Raw genomic sequence first — 19,950 nt, 5'->3', positions numbered from 1 at the left:
TTTTCTTTTAATGTTTATTTATTTTGAGAGAGCGAGAGAGGAAGAGAATGCATGAATGTGCACGCAGGGGAGGGGCAGAGAGAGAGGAAGAGAGAGAATCTCAAGGCAGGCTCCATGCTGTCAGCACAGAGCCTGATGTGGAGCTCAGTCTCACCAACTGTGAGATCATGACCTGAGCCCAAACCAAGTGTCAGAAGCTTAACTGACTGAGCCATTCAGGTGCCCTGGATGAAGATTTCTGTACATTGCATATTCTTTTCTTGGTTAATGATTATACAGTTTGAGTTTGCTCCTCCAAATATTCCACCGGTTGGTTGGAATAAATTTACTTTATCAGTCTTGTATTGTCATTTACTTAGAGTTAGTTTTTTAGATTTTTGTCAATAAATAATATAAGAGCACTGTGGTGTTTTGCCTTGCAGCTAATTTATCGTTTCTCTCTCTGATTATTTGCATATATTTCTTAAACTGGAATGGCTGGATCAAAGAATACATATTCAGAAAGGCTAAACCAATTTACCCTTTCACCAGCAATGTGTACATTGATATTTTTAATCTTTTACGATGCAGTAGATGAAACAATAGAGTCCTTTTCCCCTGCTGGTTTTCTCAGGCTGTCGTAAGAAATTATGACCAACGAGGTGGCTTACAGAAATCTATCCTCAGAGTTGTGGAAGCCACAAGTCTGAAGTCGAGGTGTGGCCAGGGTCATAATCCTCTCTGGGGAAGAATCCTGGCCATCCTTGGTCCCTGACTGGTAGCTCTATCACTCTAATCTCGGCCTCTGTTTCACGTGGTGTTCTCTGTGTTTGTCTCTGTGGCTACTGGCCTCCTTGTAAGACACCACTCGTTGGATTTAGGGCCTGCTCCAATCCGGCATGACCTCATCGAATGTAACTAATTACATCAGCAACAACCCTCTGCGCAAATCATGTCGCACTCAGAGGTTCCGGGTGGACACGATTTTGGGGGGGACACGTTATTCAAACCAATACAGTTGCTTTGATTTTGATTTTTTTTTTTTTTGATACTAAAAGTAATATAAATCTCATTGGAAAAGTAAAACTCCTCAGCCACAGCCACAGAAATGACTGATTACGGAACTTATTTTACTCTGTGGTGGCGGCATCTCCAGGGATAAACCTTATTCTTGATTTCTTGATAACCTTGTTTCTTGATTTCTTCTTCCTTATTCATGTAGATATTAAATAGCCATATCCTACATCTCAAACTTTAGCCCTTCAAAAAATAAAATATATGCAGGTTTACTTGCATAGGAGGCGCTTCCCTTATAATTTTATTGCTAACACTGTTTCTAATGATAATCGTTAACACTACTCAGTCGTTTTTATTCTAGAGAGCACCAAAACCTTTAAAAGCTCTTTTTAGGTATTCTTTTATTTAATCCCCAAATGTAGCTCTCATAAAAATGAGATGGCCTAGGATTTGAAAGCTGATATGGTGTGGAACCGGAAGTTAGGTCTGTTTGCACTCACTGAAAATTCAGGTTTTTTAAAAAATTTTTTAAAAGGTTTATTTATTTTTGAGAGAGAGAGAGAGAGAGAGAGAGAGAGCACGCACAAGTGGGGGAGGGGCAGAGAGAGAGGGAGACCACAGAATCTGAAGCAGGCACCAGGCTTTGAACTGTCAGCACAGAGCCTGATGCAGGGCTTGAACTCATGAACCATGAGATCATGCCCTGAGCCGAAGTTGGACGCTTTACCGACTGAACCACCCAGGCATCCCTGAAAATTCAAGTTTTTAAAGATGGTGTTGTCTAGGCTTAGAGGCCACCTCAGGTTATTTGTTGCAGATGTTGTGGGCCTTTTCATGGCGAGACATGATGAAGGACTCTGATTCCCGTCCCCTGGCACAGTCACACTGATGGGCCTCGAAGTCAGTGGCTGTCTGTCTACCGCAGTTTCATCTGGGTGGCCGTGTGGTTTTCCAGCTTTCTGTCTACTGTGTCTTCCTGCTGCACATGACGTTGCCTTGGGAATGGAGAGGACCTTGAAAGTGCCTTTTTTTCCAGTGCAATCAAGAGCTTCACTGTCTTTTCTGTAAATCTTTCCTGTGTACCTGCCTGTGCACTGTGCTGGTCACGACGGACGCTCACCAAGGTGAGGAGGGCAGATTTCAAGCAATGCAAACTTCGCCGGGCAGAGGAGAATACCTCCAAATTCTTTCATGATGCCATGCAACCAGTATTCTGGTTGGGAGTTTTTAAAAATGCTGGGGGGGGGGTGTGTGGGGCGGGGGAGACAGGAGAGAATGATCACTTATTTCATCAGAAGGGAGTTGTCAGGGAAAGCCAGCAAGAGGAGCTCAGATCCGATTGCTTTTTGTTTCAAATGCGAGCTTCTGTAGCATAAAGCGGTGGTTTGTAAGAATACTGTTCGGCTCTGGAGTGCCCAGACACACTTGGAGCTAGAATTTCATACCTGTGGTTGCTGCCGATATGCTCGGGCTTGTGGGATCATTTGCTTAACACAGGGTGTCAGGGAGGCTAAATCCTCAGCCCCTGCTCCTCTCTGGGCACCAGCCAGCTGTTACAGAAGTGGCCGCCATAGTGCAGAGAGGGAGCCAAGTTGACTGCGGGACAGGTCAAGCCCCTGGGCTCCAGGAGGTCATGTTTGTCTAGATGGTCAGCCCCAGAAAGCAGGTCCTGGATGCTGACACCAGGTTGTTTTCTTTTTTTGTTTTTTAATCACAGTTTTGTTTTTGGTTTTGGTTTGTTTTTAATGTTTATTTATTTTGGAAGGAGAAAGAGAGAGATGGAGCGTGAGCAGAGGAGGGGCAGAGAGAGAGGGAGACACAGAATCTGAACCGGGCTCCAGGCTCTGAGCTGTCAGAACAGAGCCCGATGTGAGGTTCGAACCCACAAACTGTGAGATCGTGACCTGAGTCGAAGTCGGAAGCTTAACCGACTGAGCCACCCAGGCGCCCCTTAATCATAGTTCTTGGCACTAACAGCCTCGGTCGCCAGCTAGAGAGGACCACTGGCTGGTGGAGCCGACCACGCACGCACCCGTGTAGCAGCACGTCTGTGATGTGATCGTCCAAGGGAAGCTCGGACTCACGGGTGGGTCTGGAATGCACGAGCAAGGCATGTGGATATCTGTACATTCTTAGTGCTGCCGGACAGCAGCTACAGCTCACTGGTAGCATGAGACCTGCACAAAAAAGATCTCTGAGCATCCTGCCGTAATTATTAGAAAAAGGTGGCTTTGGGTGTAGGGCTCAAACTACCACTTTAAAGGTTTCTGGGCATCTGAAGGGATGCTGGAGAGAGGATGCAGGAGAACATGAGTGTGTGATGGGGAATTGGAAGCAGTCTTTTACTTCGATTTACTTCCCATAAGCCTAGAAAAAAAAAGATAGTGGCTGGATTTCAACAAGAATACCACTTGTAGATCTGAACAGGTGTGGATTCCGAAGACCCCCGGGAAATGTGGTCTCCAGAGGCAGCACCACCTTGGCCAGCTGGGCCTTGAGCCCCAGGCACTGAAGTATATAAAAGTCCAGGCTGAACAGAGGACTCAGTAGCACAGGCAGAAAATGCCAGGCGTGCCGACCTCCCAAGCCCACGGACCTGCGTGCCTGGGTAGAGGGGGGCCCGTGTCCCCTGTCCCCCTTAGCAGCGTTGTGTGTGATACAGGTTGCATTTTGTGTGAGGTGAAGCTTGAAATGCAGGATGTTTCTTCCAGAGTGCCTTGGAGATGGTGGCTGTGAATGGGGAGGAGCCGAAGTGGCTGCAGGGAGATGTCCAGATGCACTGAGGGCCCAACACCAGCTTTGGCTGGCCCCGCAGGCAGTACTGCACCTGGAATAGGCTGTAAGTGTTGTCCTGGGGTGGCCAGATCTCCATATTCCCATATAGGTGAGTCATGAGGTGACGGTTGCTCCAGAAAGGAGGGTGACCTTGAAGAAGGCGGTACTCTGTGGCTCAGGTGATCCCTGCATGGGCTGAGCTGAAGGCTGCTGGCCAACAGCAGCTGGGGCAACAGGTGGTTCAGTGAAGGGAGATCTGCGTTGGGCATTTTTTTTGGTCACCACAATATATGTGTGTGTGTATATATATGTTTATGGATACATATGTATATTTATGTATGCATGTTTGTTCCTTTGTTCATTCATTCATTCATTCATTCCCAGAAGCAATCCATCAGCCAGTGTGCACTGTCCACTTATGAAAACCAGGCAGTGTTGCAGGTCCTGGAGCTAAAGCACTGAACCAAACGGGCCCTGCAGTGGGGACCCAGCCAGCCTTCCAGTCGGAAGACCGTCGGTACACAGGACATGAGGGTGGCAGGTGGAATGGATGCTCTGGCAGTCACGGAAGGACTGAGATGGGGAGGGGCTGAGGGCGAGGAAGCCAGGAGGCACGGCCGTGGGAGCAGGGAGGAAGAGCCTTTGGGCCGAGCGCATGGCCAGGCCCCATCGGGAACACAGGCGCCGTGTGTTCCAGAACAGAAACAGAATTGTAAGAGAGGGGGAGGCATGGAAGGAAAGGAGACCGAAGCAAGGAGTTTAGATTTTATTCTAGGTAGGATGGGACTGACTCAAGGTGTGGAAGCAGAAAGGAGCTCTTCTAGAGAAGGCACTTTGTGGAGACGCTTGGCACGTGCCGTTCCTGTTAGGTTTGGTGGGACTCACTTCGACAACAGCCCTAACGAGTAGGTGCTGTTGGTCCCCCGGTTTGCAGGTGAGGAAACCGAACACAGGGTAGATGATTTACCACAGGGCTGGAAAGTGGCAGAGCTGGGGACCCACACCTAGGACATCGTGTTTCTGATCCTGCGCCCTGACCTCCTGAGTTCTGGGAAGATCGCCTGATTAATATGCGGGGTGAGGGTAGGATTCCTGCCTGAGGCCGTTGAGGTGCAGATGGTTTCGCTCTGGAGACAGACCGAAGCGGCTGCCAGGCTGCCTTCATGATAGGCAGGTGCAGAGGAAGGGGGATGTGGGAGGTCAAACAGAGACGAGAGGGGAAACTGAGTTCTGGATTTTGACTTGAGCCACTATGCAAGATAAGTATAGATCTGACTGGTTGCATCCTATATGTTCTTGTCCATTTGGGGATTCTGTTGGGGGTAGTCCAGGCCGTTATAGGTCTGTTGGTCACCTGCAAGGAAAACAAAACTGATTTACCTGTAAGGGACATGGATTCCTGCCAGGAACCTCTTCCCCCACTGCTGTTCCCAGAAATGATTCACTTTCCAAATGCTTGCTTGTCCTAAACCATTGCTATGGGACTGGTTGGGGTAAGAAAAGGCCGTTTTGAGGTGCCTCAGGTCCCTTCTCCACTCACCCCCACAATGAACAGTCTGGCACATGTGAACCTTTTGCGTGTTGCCACCTGTCATGGTGCCGTTTGCCAGAACAGAGTGAAGGGCAGTTACAGAGGTAGGCACCACTTATATGGTACTGTTTAACCCTGGGAGGATGCTAAAACCAGTATTTTTTTTCATTAAAATTTTTTTTAAGTTTATTTATTTTTAAGAGAGAGAGAGAATAAGTGGTGGGGTGAGGGGTGGGGCAGAGAGAGAGAGAGGGAGACAGAATCCGAAGCAGGCTCCAGGCTCTGAGCTGTCAGCACAGAGCCCAACGTGGGGCTTGAACCCACGAACCTGACTCATGACCTGAGCCGAAATTGACACGTAACCCACTGAGCCACCGAGGCGCCCCTCTTTCCCTTTTTACACCTGCTCTGGCTTCTCTCCTGGTCTCTTGTTGCATGGACTCTGCTTTGCAAGGCCATCAGGGACCCCACGTTGCTGACTCCAGTGGTCAGCGTTCAGTCCTTATCGTACTTGGCTTCTTGGTGGCGCTGGACGTACCTCGGAGTACTTTCTTTATTTGACACCTCTGCCTGCTTTCTGCTTTCTGGCCACTGCCTATCCGTACCCTTTTCTGGCTTCTTTTTTTCTCTGGCCTTTCGATTTGGGGTGCCCCAGAGTTAAGTCCTGGGTCATCCTCCCTCTCTCAGTTTACTCCTTTAGCAACAGCAACCAGGCTTATGAATTCAAATACCATTGATTTCTTGACTTGCTCATAACTTCCAGATGTATTCTTTTAGCCCAGACCTCTCTCCCCAGAACTCTAGACGTGTATATTCAACTCTTAGACGTTTCTGTTGCAATAATCTGATAGACCTCTTAGACGTGAGGTTGAACACCGAGCTGATTTCCAGCACTCGCACCCTAACCTGCTCATGCCCACCGTTCTCATCCCCCGTGGATGGCAAGGCCATCTTCCAGTTGTTCAGGCCCCAGATGTCGGAACCGTGTCCTTTCTTCCTCTCTTTCTCTTTGCACACCAACCCCAAGTCTAGCTTGTTAGGGAATTTGGTCGGCTGTGCTTTCATAAGCCACCTGCTCCCTGCTCACCACCTGCTGCTCCTTTCCGGATGGCAAGTAGCCCTGTGCCCTGCCTCCATCTTTGCTTCCCTGTGGTCTCTTGTCAACGTGGAGCCAGTGTGAGCCTTTACACGAAGTCAGTGGGATTGTGTTGCTCTTGAGCTCAGAATTTACTAATGGTCACCATCACTCGGAGCCAAAGGCCTCTGTCCCTCCCCTGCTACCCATAGTCTCTCGCTCCCTGTCTCTGCTCCAGCCACACTGGCCTGTGGGCCGTTTTGGAGCCTCTTGTCCAGCTGTTCCTTCTTCTTCTGAATCTGTTCTGCTAACTCCCTTACCTCTTTCGGGTGTGTTTTTCGGTGAGCTCCAGGGGGAACTTCCGCCTGTTGGCCTCCGCATGGCCTCCATGGCCTGATTCCACTTACACCACTTATCGTTTTATTTCTCTATAGCTCTTGATACCCTCTGACAAATGCTGCCTGCTTGTTCTATAACTGAGCTCCCAGTGATGGGGATCCATGTTTATTATGGTGGTATAGCCCACATTTTGGAGCTACATCTGGTGGGGCCCTTCTGTTGTGCTACTGAAGAAATAACTCTCATTGCCTCAGGAGAGGGGATGATGAGTTCCTTGGAGATCAAAGGCAAGGTCATTTTGTTTTGTTCTGTCTTAGCTTAGGTGGCCAGAGCAGGCTATCTTTGCGAAGGCACGTATTCCAGTGTGGTCAGCACCGTGGCTTCTGCAGCGCTGGTAGCTGCCAAAGGGACTTTTGCGTGTGACTGTGGGATTAAAGCACCTGCTTCTTGGGGGCCGGCAGTTTGGTCTCATTGGTGTGACCAACCAACTACCTCCTGTAAGCGAGGGTCCCAGCAGAAGCTACATGTGTGAAACATCAAGTTAACTTTTAAAACTTTGTCAGCGCTTTGGGTGATACACATTTTTGTACTGACTTTTCTGGAACTTTCTGTTCCAGAGGAGAGAAGTTGCGTAGGTGGCTTCTAGTCCACAATGACATTTGCCTGCTGTCTTTGGCCAGCATCCTCTCAGCTGGGCCGCAGCTGGGCCCTCCTTGTCCACGGGCCCAGGGGCAGGGCATCTGCTCCGTGCAATTGGTCTGTCCGTGGGCCCCGGGGCAGAGCATCTGCCCCGTGTACTTGGTCTGTAAGTTGCACAGCACCTGAAATCTGTTTTAGCGCTGATTTGAGAATGCGTTTATCCGGTTCTGTGAACAGCCTTCGAGCTTCCTGAAGGCAGAGCTGTGTCATATCTGTCTCGGTGCTCCAACATCCAGGCCAGTCCCTCACATGTCAGGGTGTTAGGAATGTTTATAGAATTGTGCATGACAGTGCGCAAATAGAACCTCATCCGAAGTTATGCGTTAGGCAGATGTGAATGGCTCTGGAGCAGGGTGGTGGTGATGGTTGTACAATACGTATGTACTTAACACCACTGAACTGAATGCTTACGAGTGGTTAGGACAGTAAATTTTATGTTGTGTATTTCACCAAATTAAAAAAAAAATTGGGGGAAAATGTAAGGAATTAAGCACCCCACCAGGACATGATGCTCTAGCATGGTCTTGTTTGGGCAGACCAAGGCCAGGAGGCACAGAGAATTTCTACTGAGGGGCTTGGTAGTTGTTTGCGTTGGTTTTCTGTGATTAAAATGCCCCTTATTGGGGTGGCTGCATGGCTCAGTCGGTAAAGCATCCGACTTCAGCTCAGGTATTGATCTCGTGGTTCATAAGTTCTAGCCCCGCATCAGGCTCTGTGCTGACAGCTCGGAGCCTGGAGCCTGCTTCGGATTCTGTGTCTCCCTCTCTCTCTGCCCCTCCCCCACTTTGTGCTCTGTCTCTCTCTCTCTGTCAAAAATAAATGAAAACATTAAAACAATTTTTTTTAAAAAACGCCCCTTACTTGTCCCTGCTGATCTATGATTTTAAACTCGATTTTGAACTTGATTCCCTTTGCAGTTTGGCTTTAGTCCCTGCATCCCCTTGTTAAACTGCTTGCTAATGATCATCCTTGCATCAAATTTGACATTTGTAATTTCTGCATTTTATTTTATTCCAGAATAGTTAACATTCAGTTTCAGGTGGTACAAGTGCTCCCCTTAATCCCCATCACCTATTTCGCCCACCCATCCCCCACCTCCCTTCTGGTGACCATCAGTTTGTTCTCTGTAGTTAAGAGTCTTGGCTTGTGTGTCTGTTACTCTCTTTTTTCCCCCTTGCTCACTTGTTTTGTGCCTAAAATTCCATACATGAATGAAATCAGATGGTATTTGCCTTTCTCTGACTGATTTCACTTAGCATTATTCTCTCTAGCTCCAACCATATTGTTGCAAATGGAAGATTTCATTCTTTTTTATGGTGGAGTAATATTCTGTTATATACATATGTATATATGTATGTAGGTATGTAACATATATGTAAAGGAATATTATATAACATCTATATATAACAGGATATAAATAACAGTATGCATACATAATATAGCAAAATATATATATATATATATATATATATATATATATATATGTACACACACACACAATATTCTTTATCCATTCATCTATCAGTGGATACTTGGGCTGCTTCTATAGTTTGGCTGTTGTAAATAATGCTGCTAGGGGTGCATGTATCCCTTTGAATTAGTGTTTATGTATTCTTCAGATAAATACCCAGTAGTATGAATGCGGGGTCATAGGGTAGCTCTATTTTTAACTTTTTGAGGAGCCTCCACATTATTTTCCACAGTGGCTGCACCAGTTTGCATTGTCACCAACAGTGCAAGAGGGTTCCTTTTTCTCCACATCCTCACCAACACTTGTTGTCTTTTGTGTTTTTGATTTTGGCCATTCTGACAGGTGTGAGGTGGTATCTCATTGTTGTTTTGATTTGCATTTCCCTGATGATCAGTGATGTTGAGAAGCTTTTCCTGTGTCTGTTGGCCATCTGGATGTCTTCTTTGGAGAAATGTCTGTTCGCTTCTTCTGCCCATTTTTTAATTGAATTGTTTTTTTGGGTGTTGATGTGTATAAGTTCTTTATATATTTTGGATACTAACCCTTCATCAGATATGTCATTTGCAAATACCTTCTCCCCTTCTGTAGGTTATCTTTTAGTTTTGTTGATCATTTCCTCTGCTGTGTTGAAGCTTTTTATGTTGATGTAGTGCCAATAGTTTATTTTTGCTTTTATTTTCCTTGCCTCTGGAGACATATTTAGAAAAATGTTGCTATGGCCTATGTCAGAGGAGTTACTGTGCTCTTTTCTAGGACTTTTATGGTTTCAGGTTTCACATTTTGGTTTTTAATCTTTTTTGAGTTTATTTTTGTGTATTATGTAAGAAAGTGGTCCAGGTTCAGTCTTCTACATGTTGCTGTGCAGTTTTCCCAACACCATTTGTTGAAGAGACATTCTTTTTTCCCATTGGATATTCTTGCCTGCTTTGTTTATGTTTCTACATTTTAAAGCCGCAGAAAAGTGGAACTGGAGATCATGGGTCACAGGCTTGGGTCCTGGCGTCAGAAGGATGCTGCCATTTACTATATCTGTTCTTTGCCTTTTTGCACTTGGGCCTCCTCACCTGCAGGCCGGTGATGGCAGTGGACGTGGCCTCATTTTGCCCCCTTGTTAACCTTTTCACTTTCAGTGCCCCTGGCTTCTGGAGGACCCATCACGATGACACCTTCCTCTACGTTTGAAGTCTCGGGAGTGGCCTGTATGTTTTTGTTCTTTGAGTGTGCCGACCTCCTGTGCCCACCGTCCCCCCGGTTCTCTCTTCTCCCAGCGCTGGAATCTCGAGCTGTTTCCCGTTACTCAGTCTGAGGGTCCCCTGGGGACTTTGCTGACCCCCCTCCACTTCTGCTCACCCCCACTAGAGTACAGGCTCTGCCAGGGGCCTGTAAGCTCCCAGAGGGAGTACAGAGATGGTCCCATCGGCCCCTGGCACAATGCCCTGTGTCACACAACAGGGCTCAGTAAGTAGGCAAATTACATGGGAATAAACACAAGTGCCCCCGTTCTTGGCCCCTTGCAGTGTTCACTTATGACCTGGGTCCGCTCCCGTATTTTAGTCTGGTGTGTGCTTTCTGTGCAGTATGTTGGCCGTCACCTTGAAATTCAGGGAAGGGTTTTACGGGTGCCCAGGGGAGGGCAGAGCCCCTGCGCTCCTCCTGGGCTCCTGGGCCCTGCCGGCTTTCCCAGCCCCTCCAGGCAGCGGAGCTCAGGAGTTGGGCTGCAGACCTGGCGATCGATACGCTGCCTTCAACTCAGGTCCAGAGAAGAGCAGCACAGCTTGTTGAAGATTCGGGAAGCGGTGCCTTGGAGGAAATCCTCGCCAAATTAAGTTTTGGACCTTTTCTTTTTCTCTGTAGCCTAGGGCTAAAGAAGCAGGTTGTCTGAGACACTTGAAGGGTGAGGAGGCAGGCCGTCCCAGCTGAGTTCAGACCGGGGCTGGGAGGCTGTTATTTGTACAGCTAACTTTGGGCATCTGTTTGCATGAATTCATGTCTTGTTCTGTTTCTTCTGACTGAGGAGGTTTTGGGGCCAAGCTGGGCCAAGCACCTGGAGAGGGAGGGAGGGAGAAAGAGAGAGAGAAACAGAGAAACAGAGTAGTGTATGGGCCTGAACAGGATTTGTCAGAACCTAGGGGCAAAGCAGCACACAAAACTGTGGAGGCGGCGTTCTCTGGACCTCTGCTTGGAACCCAGCTCCTTCTGGCATCTCGACGAATCTCTGAGGATATCCTTGGGTCAGCCCCAACATATGTGGGGTACGGGTAATGGGGTCTGAGTGCACATTAAATCCAGTAGAGATGGGGTTTCATGACAGGCTGGCTGGGACATCTGACACTTATTGGTCACCATACCTGATTTGGATGACCTTGCTGGCTCACCCGTGTGGCTGTCCTCCTCCATCATTGTGTGTGACGTGGAGCTCGGTGGACAAGTTCAGACACGCCACAAATGACAGTAGTGCTGAGGATTCCCTGGGCCCAGGCTTTGTTTCTGACTCTGCTGTGTGACCTTGGGGAAGTTTCTTAACCTCTCTGAGCTTTGGTTTTCTCCCTGCCAAAATAGGAATGGTTAAGATTGTGGTGAAGATTTAAGGAAATCAGTGACGTGAAGGGTTGCGCACAGCATGGCATTCACTAGCTTCGGATGTCGCTGTGTTATTATTCATCTTAGCGGGCGAACTTACTCCCACAGGTTTTGCTTTTCCACAGAAGTTTGCAAAACTAAACTTGTTCCCTGCCCGCAGAACGTTTGTAAGGGGAACTGCCGTCACCTCCGGTTTTCAAAAGGAAGCAACCGAGGCCCAGAGGGCTGAAGTTTGTTTCCTCGGCTCGCACAACTGGACTGAGGTGCAGAAGGCGAGCATTTGGGGCGGGGCGGTGGGGGGGGGGGCGGGGGGATTGGTCCCCTGGACTTTATTCGCGCTCGCGTCACCGCCAAGTGGCAGCTAAAAACATCGATCCCTGTTGGTTACAGACCCCGGGGGAGGTGGATGAAATGCCACACGCACGGTGTGTTTTTTGATCAGCTAGCCTCAAGGCCTCTCTTGGAACTGAAAGGACTCACAATGGGTGCGACTCCGAGGGAACCGGCTGAATTTCTGTAAATCAGGCAGCAGAGACATCCCACACTCTGCCGACAGAGCGTCTGCAGCGTGGGGTGAGAGGTTCTTCTGAGAACTAACATCTATAGCACGCTTCTCATGTGCGTCCGCTTAATCCTCGCGGCAAGCCCGCTGCTCTGCTCGCGCCCGCGCCTCCGACGAGGAACCGAAGCTGAGTGCAGAGAGGGGCGGGGCCTTGAACCCCGGCAGCCAGACTCCACGGCCCTGCTGTCACCCTCTGTGCGGCCCCAGGGAGGGGGCAGCGGACGAACACAGTTCATCAAAAACGAACAGAAGCTGCAGATGAAAGAGGAGGTCTGTGAACATGTGAAGGCTTTTTTGTGTGTGTGAACCGAGACGGGCTTCAGTTATGCTCTGTGTGTCGGTGAAGAGGCACCGTGAACTCCCAGGTCGGCCGGCAAAGGGCCGATGTCTGAGGCTTTGCTCCGTTCCGGCAGCTGGTTAGCAACACGGAGCCGTGGATGTTTCCAGGGGAGGAAATGAATACACAGGCGTCGGGGGTGAAGGAGGCCAAGTGCGTGGAGTCGGCGGAGAGGTGGATTCAGTGGAAAGACGGACACAGAGTGTCCTCTGTAGACGCGATGTGGAACCGGTTCCCAGGGAGCCAGTCAGGAAACCAGAATCGGAGGGTCAGTTGCCCACTTTCCTCACAGATGAGAGTGGCCAAACAAAATCTGCAACTTTGAGGGTGGGGGAGTTTACTTGGTTTAGGTGGAAGAAGGCAGAAAAGAAAAACTAGGTGCCCAGGTGTTAACAGGTGATGGGCATCTTTAATTGATTTTCAGTGTGATAAAAATGCCCCCTGAAAGTTGGGAGCAATTGGAAGGGTTGTGTATTTTTATTACACTCTGACTATGAATGCCCTTGGCATATTTGCCAAGTTTTACCCTGTAGAACACGTGAAACCATCATACGCTTAATTTTGTTTTTAGTCCGATACCATCAGGAATCTGCTTTGCGTTGTCCTTTTGGTCCTTTGGAAGAAATCTTAAGTTGGGATATTTTGTAGAGTTATCACAGTTGGCCAAATATTTCTGTAATCCCTCAACACGTCTCGGAAACCAAAGCCACGTGGCAGTGGCCAGGTGCGTGTCCAATATGTAATGTCCACACGTATAAAGTTGTAAGAACCGAATGGATGAGCTCTGCTTTTGTTCTCAGTGACAGCTTTTACTTTTCTCCCTTATCTGCCCTGGGTCCCTTCTACTTTGGAGAGAACACAGGCCCTTCTTGAGGCCACTGGCTGTTATTTCAGTTGATAGTGTTCCTGCAGAATTACCCGAGGTTCTTTCTGCTTTGGGGGGACCAGTGACTCAGAAAACCCTATGTGCTTAGGACAGGAGCCTGGTTTGGAATGTTCTAGTCATTCTTCTGGCAGGTCTCTTCTGGTAGGCAAGTGAAGAAAGGGAAGGAGAACAGGAAAATACAGAAGAAACGTTGTTGGAGAATATTATTCTGTGTGTTGACGTCTAAATCAGAATAAGTCGGGGCAGCTTTACACAAAAGCAAAAATGGACTGCAACCTTGTTACCCCAGGTCTGTGCAGGACGCTCATTCATTCATGTCACTAGACTTATTATAGAGACCACAAAGGTAATATTAACACAGTTTAAAAACTCCCTTTCCAGACATTAGAGCCAGACTTGGGCCTTAGAAGTAAGTAACTTGGGGTGTGCAGGAACACACGAGGGAGAAGAGCTCTCAGAGTGTGTTAGACTGTTCTTGCCCATGTGTCTGTCAAGGGCAGCCCGGCTCACCCAGCCTGGTGCTCATGAAGGCTCTATCTCCCCAGATGAGCCAGGCTTCAGGCATTTCAGGAGCCCCTGCAGTGCAGCTGCCTGTGGCACGATGCAAGAGGAAAACCTAACCATTGTCACAACAGCTTGACTTGGCAGGAAGATAGCAAGGGACCATCAGTAGGTGGCTGACAGCGGTCCCCCCTCCAAAGGGCAGGGTCTTACCAGAGGCGCTGCTGGGGTTGGGGAGGATCGCGCTCGTTGGCCGGTTGTCTTGACTGGTTGTCTGTCTCGCTCTGACTGCCATTCCCTACCAATGGGGTTCTGAATAGGGGGCTTCATCTCTCTGAGCCTCGGTTTCCGCCGTTGTACAATGTGCGGTCCTCTTCACAGCTCACAGGGCAGCTGCAGGGTCCATGCAGAGCTCTTCAAGTGTCCTGTTAAATGCAAGCTGCTAACAGTAAGTGAGGACTTGTGTTACCTTTACTCCAGGGTAAATCTCACCTCTGCTGCTGAAGACTCTTCTCCTATCCTGGGCAGCGCGTTGGAGCCCAGGTGGGAGGGCAGACCGGGGGAGTTGAGATGTCTGAGTGCCATCCATCCCCGGAGCTGCCCGCACCACCCAGCGAGGGAGCCTCTGGACAGGCTATGACCCAGGACGGCAGTGCCGAGGATGGTTTTGAGGCCACTTCATCTTTTTAGCCCGTTAAGCGTTTCCGCTTCTTCATTTTACCATCTAATTGTGCTGATTGATAGAAACGCAGTAGTGCAAACTCTCCAGCTCCGGGGATCCTCCGCGGTGGCTGTCCAAAGTGCTGTCTATCTTCTGTCCTACAGGCCCATGGTGGGGCAGTGAGGGCACCTAGGAGATCCACCCAAAATGAGCTGTTGGGACCTGAGCAGCATGTGTGAATCCTGCAGGGGTCCCCTGCCTCATTTTGGAGCTGTTCACATGATTTTATCCTTAGGGTCAGTGTGAGGGCACACTGTGCTTAACTTTTGTGGGTAAAAAAAGAGACATTCCCCCCTCGCCCCCAAAACATCATTAAAACATAGGGGAGAATTCCTAGTAGAAATAGATAAAACATGGTCTTAGGTCTTTCCTTTATTTTTCTAGTATCTAACCCCTGTGTGGATAATGAATGTCCGATGTTTTCTGCAGTGGGAAGGGGAATCCTCAGGAGAGTTCAGTGCCAAGCATCGGCATACCTTTGGAAAAACTACCTTTGGAAATTATAAACTCTCATGTTGTGAGAAGCCCCACATCCCAGGGCCTTTGATGCCCAGCCTCTGTCCTTTCTGTCTCACTGCACTTTCTGTGTCCCGTAGCATTTGATTATGGTTTTCTAATAGCAAAGCAATACTGAATGTAGAAAATATTGAAAAACATAGCAAAAGAAACTAAAGTTCACCCTAATTCCACTACTCACATATGGGTGAAAATTAACATTTTAGCACATTCCCTTCTAGCCTTTTTTCTACACATGCATATCTTCACATCGCTTCCCCATCATGGCATAGGAGTTGGAAACTCTCCTGTCTAATTCCTTCCGTATGTGCTTTGACTCATGATCTCCTTTTTCAGTTCTTCTTGTCGGAAAGGATTTTTAAAATCCTAAGGTTTTCACATACAGAAGCCAAAAACATACTGTTTTGTGAAATGCATGACACAGTTACTTATATGATAGAAAAGGGCACAAAATCACATCCCATCCAGATTTCTTTAAAAAAAAAATTTTTTTTTAACGTTTATTTGAGACAGAAAGAGACAGAGCACAAGTAGGGAAGGAGCAGAGAGAAAAGGAGACACAGAATCTCAAGCAGGCTCCAGGCCCTGAGCTGTGCGCACAGAGCCCGACACAGGGCCCAAACTCACAAACCGTGAGATCGTGACCTGAGCTGAAGTCAGACATTTAACCGACTGAGCCACCCAGCCCCCCCCCCCCCGCTTTATTTGTTTATTTATTATGTTATTATTATTATTTTTTTTACACATCCCATATTTCTGAGCAACCTTTGAGAATTTTGCAATCTCAACCAACACTTTTGAATCTAACACTTGTTCCAAGCCAAGGTGAGAGGCTGGACAGAGTGATCTGACAATATAGTGCCTAGAGCTGCAGAGGGTCAGAAGAGCTGGAAAAAACAGTGTGAGTTTGCAGGGGAAGACATTGCCATTGCAGTTTTTCTAGAACTGTGTGATTGCACGCAGAATGATTAATAAATAGCCGTGTGCTGAGTCAGCTGGGTGTTAGCTGCAGGGAGGAGAGACACATGAATCCTCACAGGTTGTATTTTGTCTGGGGAATCAGGGTTAAACTGGGCATGAGCTCAAAGAGTGCGTAATACCTCCTTCCCACCCCCGAGGGGGATTTAGGAAAGGGGAAAAAAAATGCTCAAATACTTGATTGTGGCAATTGCGGTGAGGGTTCTGGCATCACTCTTATTTACCGCTAACTCATATTTCACAAAGACCAAGAGCTCTCTTAAAGAGCCATTGCGCTCTGTGTAGGAAATGGATAATATTTAAGCCTGAGATAGCTCTGCAAAGACCTGTTTCTCTCTAAATTAAATATTCCTTGAAGGCTTTTTTTTTTTTTTTTTTTTAAATTCTAGAAAAATGTGAGAAAATGCAGCAAGTGGAAGAGAATAAAAACCACTCCTCATTGACTGCGCAGAGATAACCACCCCTGTGACCATTCTGGTCTATGCTTCCTTCCTGGCCTCCCACCTCTCCTCTCTGCTTATTCTTCTCCTATTGTTGGGCCATTTAGGAGTTCCCTGCTGTTACACATAGCATTTCAGCAAGCATCCTTGAAACCAAGACTTTGCATGGAAGCTAAATGACTCCTTTGGATACGTACCCAGCAAAGGGAGTATTGGGCCATCTGGGATAGACATTTAAGACTTGTCACACAGGTCACCAAACTGGTGGACAGGAACGTGAGAGTACTCAATGTACTGCTTTTACCCTGCTGGCAATGTTGTTTTCTCCTTTACTCACTCAGCCTGCACCCACTCTTCCTAATTTGGTAGCAAGGCCAAAAAACAAACAAACAAAAAACCAGTGTCCTGTTTCAGTGCTCACTTCCTTTATTATGTAATGAAGTTAAAAACTACGTCTTATTTTCTCCTGGTGCATTTAAATTTCTTCTTCAGTGAACTGCCTGTTCATCCCTCCCACCCCCGCCCCTGCCTGTTAGGGAGTTTTTTGTTTTTGTTTTTTTTCTGTTGTAGAGTAACACTTTTTTAGATGGTGTGAGTTTGAATGTATTTGTATTTTCTAAGTGTTTATTTACTTATTTTGAGAGAGAGAGAGTGAGAGAACAGGGGAAGGGCGGAGAGAGAGGGAGACAGAGAATCCCAAGCAGGCTCCGTGCTGTTAGCCCAGAGCCTGATGTGGGACTCGAACCAATGAACCACGAGATCACGACCTGAGCCAAAATCAAGAGTCAGAGGCTTAACTGACTAAGCCACCCCAGTGCCCCTGAGTGTATTTGTATTAAGCCACTTGAAATACACAGGTGGAAGTGTCATATTTAAGAAAGAGAATAGCACTTGGGAATGGGAGCACAGGAGTGGAGTCTGAAGAAGAGGATGTTTAGAAACGGTTTGGAAGTTTTTCCCACTTTCCACTGAAGGAAGGGTGCGTGTAGGGAAGTGCACATGTCGTAGATTTTCACAGACCAAGTGTACTTGTGCAGCCGGCACCAAGCCCCAGAAACTGACCATCATAAGCACCTCTGAGCCCCCTCACCCCTGACTTCTACCAGCGTAGGTGAGTTGTGGCTGTTTTTTGTACTTGGTACATTTGTGTCTGGCTTCTTCCCTCTTGCTCTACATTATGTTTGTAAGATGCACCCCTCTTCTGCGTAGCTGTAGATGTCCGTCCACCTTGCTCTGTAGTATTCCTTTGTGCGCCAATGTGCCACGATGTGGCTCCTTTCCACTGCTGACAGGCATTTGGCAGTTTCAGATTCTTGGTTACAAATGGTGCTGTTGTAAATATTCTAGTAGATGTCTTGGTAGCCCTGGTGTTAGATGGCATTTTAACCAGCTTCATGTGTCCACATGCCTCTTCGGCCCCCCTGCACCTCTGTCTCTTGAACAGAAAGTAGAAGAGCAGCGTGAACTTGCGTGGACCGTGTTCTTGTCCTGTCTTTCCACGGAGTTCCTTTTAGTTAGGATGAGAGTAATGAAGTTCTCTTAACAAGGTACCAAGGACCGATCTAAACTGTAGCTAATGGCTGTGGGCTTCAGGCTGGCCTCTCATCTTTACGTGGAGAATTACATTTTCTGTCCTGTTATTTTCTTCTTTGTCAGTTCTTGATTCGCCCCAGTAAACTTGAAGGTTCAAATGGTCTTCAGAGGAAAGAGTTTATTAACACATTGGTCTTACAAGCAACTTGCCTGGGTTTACTGGTTTAATGAAAACCACATCTTTGGGGTAAGGAGTTGGACTTAGGCCATGTGCGTGCGTGAGCCGAGTTTGAGAGATGGACCAAATCTAGATCACATTGCTGTGTGATCTTTTGGTAGAATTAAATAAAAGGCATTAAAAAAATTTATAGCTGCCTTTTACCAGCTTTATGTCTGATTTTTTTTCTCTCTGTCTCTAGATTCTTTGGCTGACATGAGTTTTGAAGTTCTGCCACATTCACTTATCAGCCTGTGGCAAATGCAGTCCTCACCAGAGAGAAGATGAAAGACTGAGAGTTTAAAAAAAAACCAAAAACCCATGTGCTACATAAAAATGCCCTGCCCTTGCAAGGAACTGGCAGTTACCTTCCTCCCCTCTGCCGCCCCCTCTCTCTGTACGTGGAGGGAAAGGCTTGTTTCTTAAATTATTATTCTTTAATCCGTCAATTGTGTGTATCTCTTTAAAACTTATCAATACCTTCTGCAAACACATCCAACCCGACAATTCAGTGTCTTGAGGAGAGCCAGGTATTTGTCGGTATATTTCCAGTTGTATGGGTATCTCTGTAAACTACGAACCACTCTACACTTCTCTCATATGCGTGGCTACATTTTCATCTCCCCAGTGACTCCCAAGAAGCGAGTATTGGACACATGACAAATCTCCACCTTGAACAGGTGAAACACCGATGTTGGGAGGGAGTCCCTTGGTAGAACAGTATGTGTCCTTTGTCTGTTTGCTTATTTTCACTCTCATTGCTTTGGTGTCCTTAATGTTTTATCTGCCATCAAAGGACACTAGCCTTAAATTGATGAACAACAATATGGTGTTCTTCTAAAAAAAATTTTCTTAATGTTTTTATTTGAGAGAGGGGGTGGGGTAGGGAGAGGCAGAGAGAGAGAGAGAGAGAGAGAGAGACAGAATCTGAAGCAGGCTCCAGGTTCTGAGCTGGCAGCGCAGAGCCCGATGCGAGGTTCGAACCCACGAACTGTGAGATCATGACCTGAGCCGAAGTCGGATGCTTAACCAACTGAGCCACCCAGGCGCCCCCCCCCCCCCCCACGTGATGTTCTTAATAATCTGGCAACAGTAAAAGGAGCACAGATAAGCAGAACCAGCCCCTGGAGAAATGGTGCCATAGCTGATTTCCTTCCCTCTCTCCCTTCTTCGTCACCCCTCCCCTGTTTAAAGCTATGCTTCCGTTTCTGGCATCTTGTTTCTTGGGGCCCCATTGCCAGACCCCCCCCCGCACCGGACACCCCAGAATCCTTTCCTCCTTGGCCTTCATCCTGATCAGGTCGATGCTGCCACCCCCCCTTGGAAACAACACAGTAGTAGCAGCAGACCTGCCCGGTCAGGACCAGACAGCACCTGCTAGTCCTTCTGCATATCAGTTCCGGATTCACCCCCCCAGGGGATTCTCTAGTGCCTGTGGTGTGCTTGGTGTGTAAGAGAACCTGCAGCAGCTAGATGCAGCCCCTGCCCTCAGGGAGCTCACATTCTAGGGGTTCTCCTGGCCGAGATAAACAAATATGCAGCTAGTTATGGAGAGTGGGAGAGATGCCCTGGAGGCATTGGGCAGGAGGGGTGCAGCCTCAGAGGCTGGGGAGGGAGGAGGCTGAAGGTGGTTCCTTGTGCACAGAGCCTGTATTCAGGCCAGGGAGCTTGGGATTGATTGGTCTTGTCGACCCCTGGCTTCCTGGAAGGTTTGCGAGCAGAGGAGAAGATTTTCCGGCAGTGGGTCACAGGAACTTGTAACAGTGTTTTGGTCTTCAGTACTGCACGTTTTT

At 47.8% G+C, this 19,950-nt stretch overlaps 1 protein-coding gene across 3 annotated transcripts in view; it reads left to right on the top strand.

The window, feature by feature from the left end:
* The window catches only part of GLI3 (GLI family zinc finger 3), a 277,561-nt gene that overhangs the window by 50,862 nt on the left and 206,749 nt on the right, over positions 1–19,950 (top strand). The window contains exon 1 of one of the 3 annotated variants that reach the window (XM_027071602.2): positions 11,782–12,298. The exons of the other annotated variants lie outside the window; for them this stretch is intronic. The gene's annotated coding sequence lies outside the window, so the exon portion shown is untranslated. Of the gene's footprint in view, positions 1–11,781; positions 12,299–19,950 lie in introns of those variants that run through there. 3 annotated transcript variants of the gene reach the window in all.

Source organism: Acinonyx jubatus, chromosome A2 (genome assembly GCF_027475565.1).
Source record: "Acinonyx jubatus isolate Ajub_Pintada_27869175 chromosome A2, VMU_Ajub_asm_v1.0, whole genome shotgun sequence".
Lineage (NCBI taxonomy): Eukaryota > Metazoa > Chordata > Mammalia > Carnivora > Felidae > Acinonyx > Acinonyx jubatus.
Note: the sequence above shows the minus strand (reverse complement) of the source record. Positions and strands in the feature narration are given on the sequence as shown.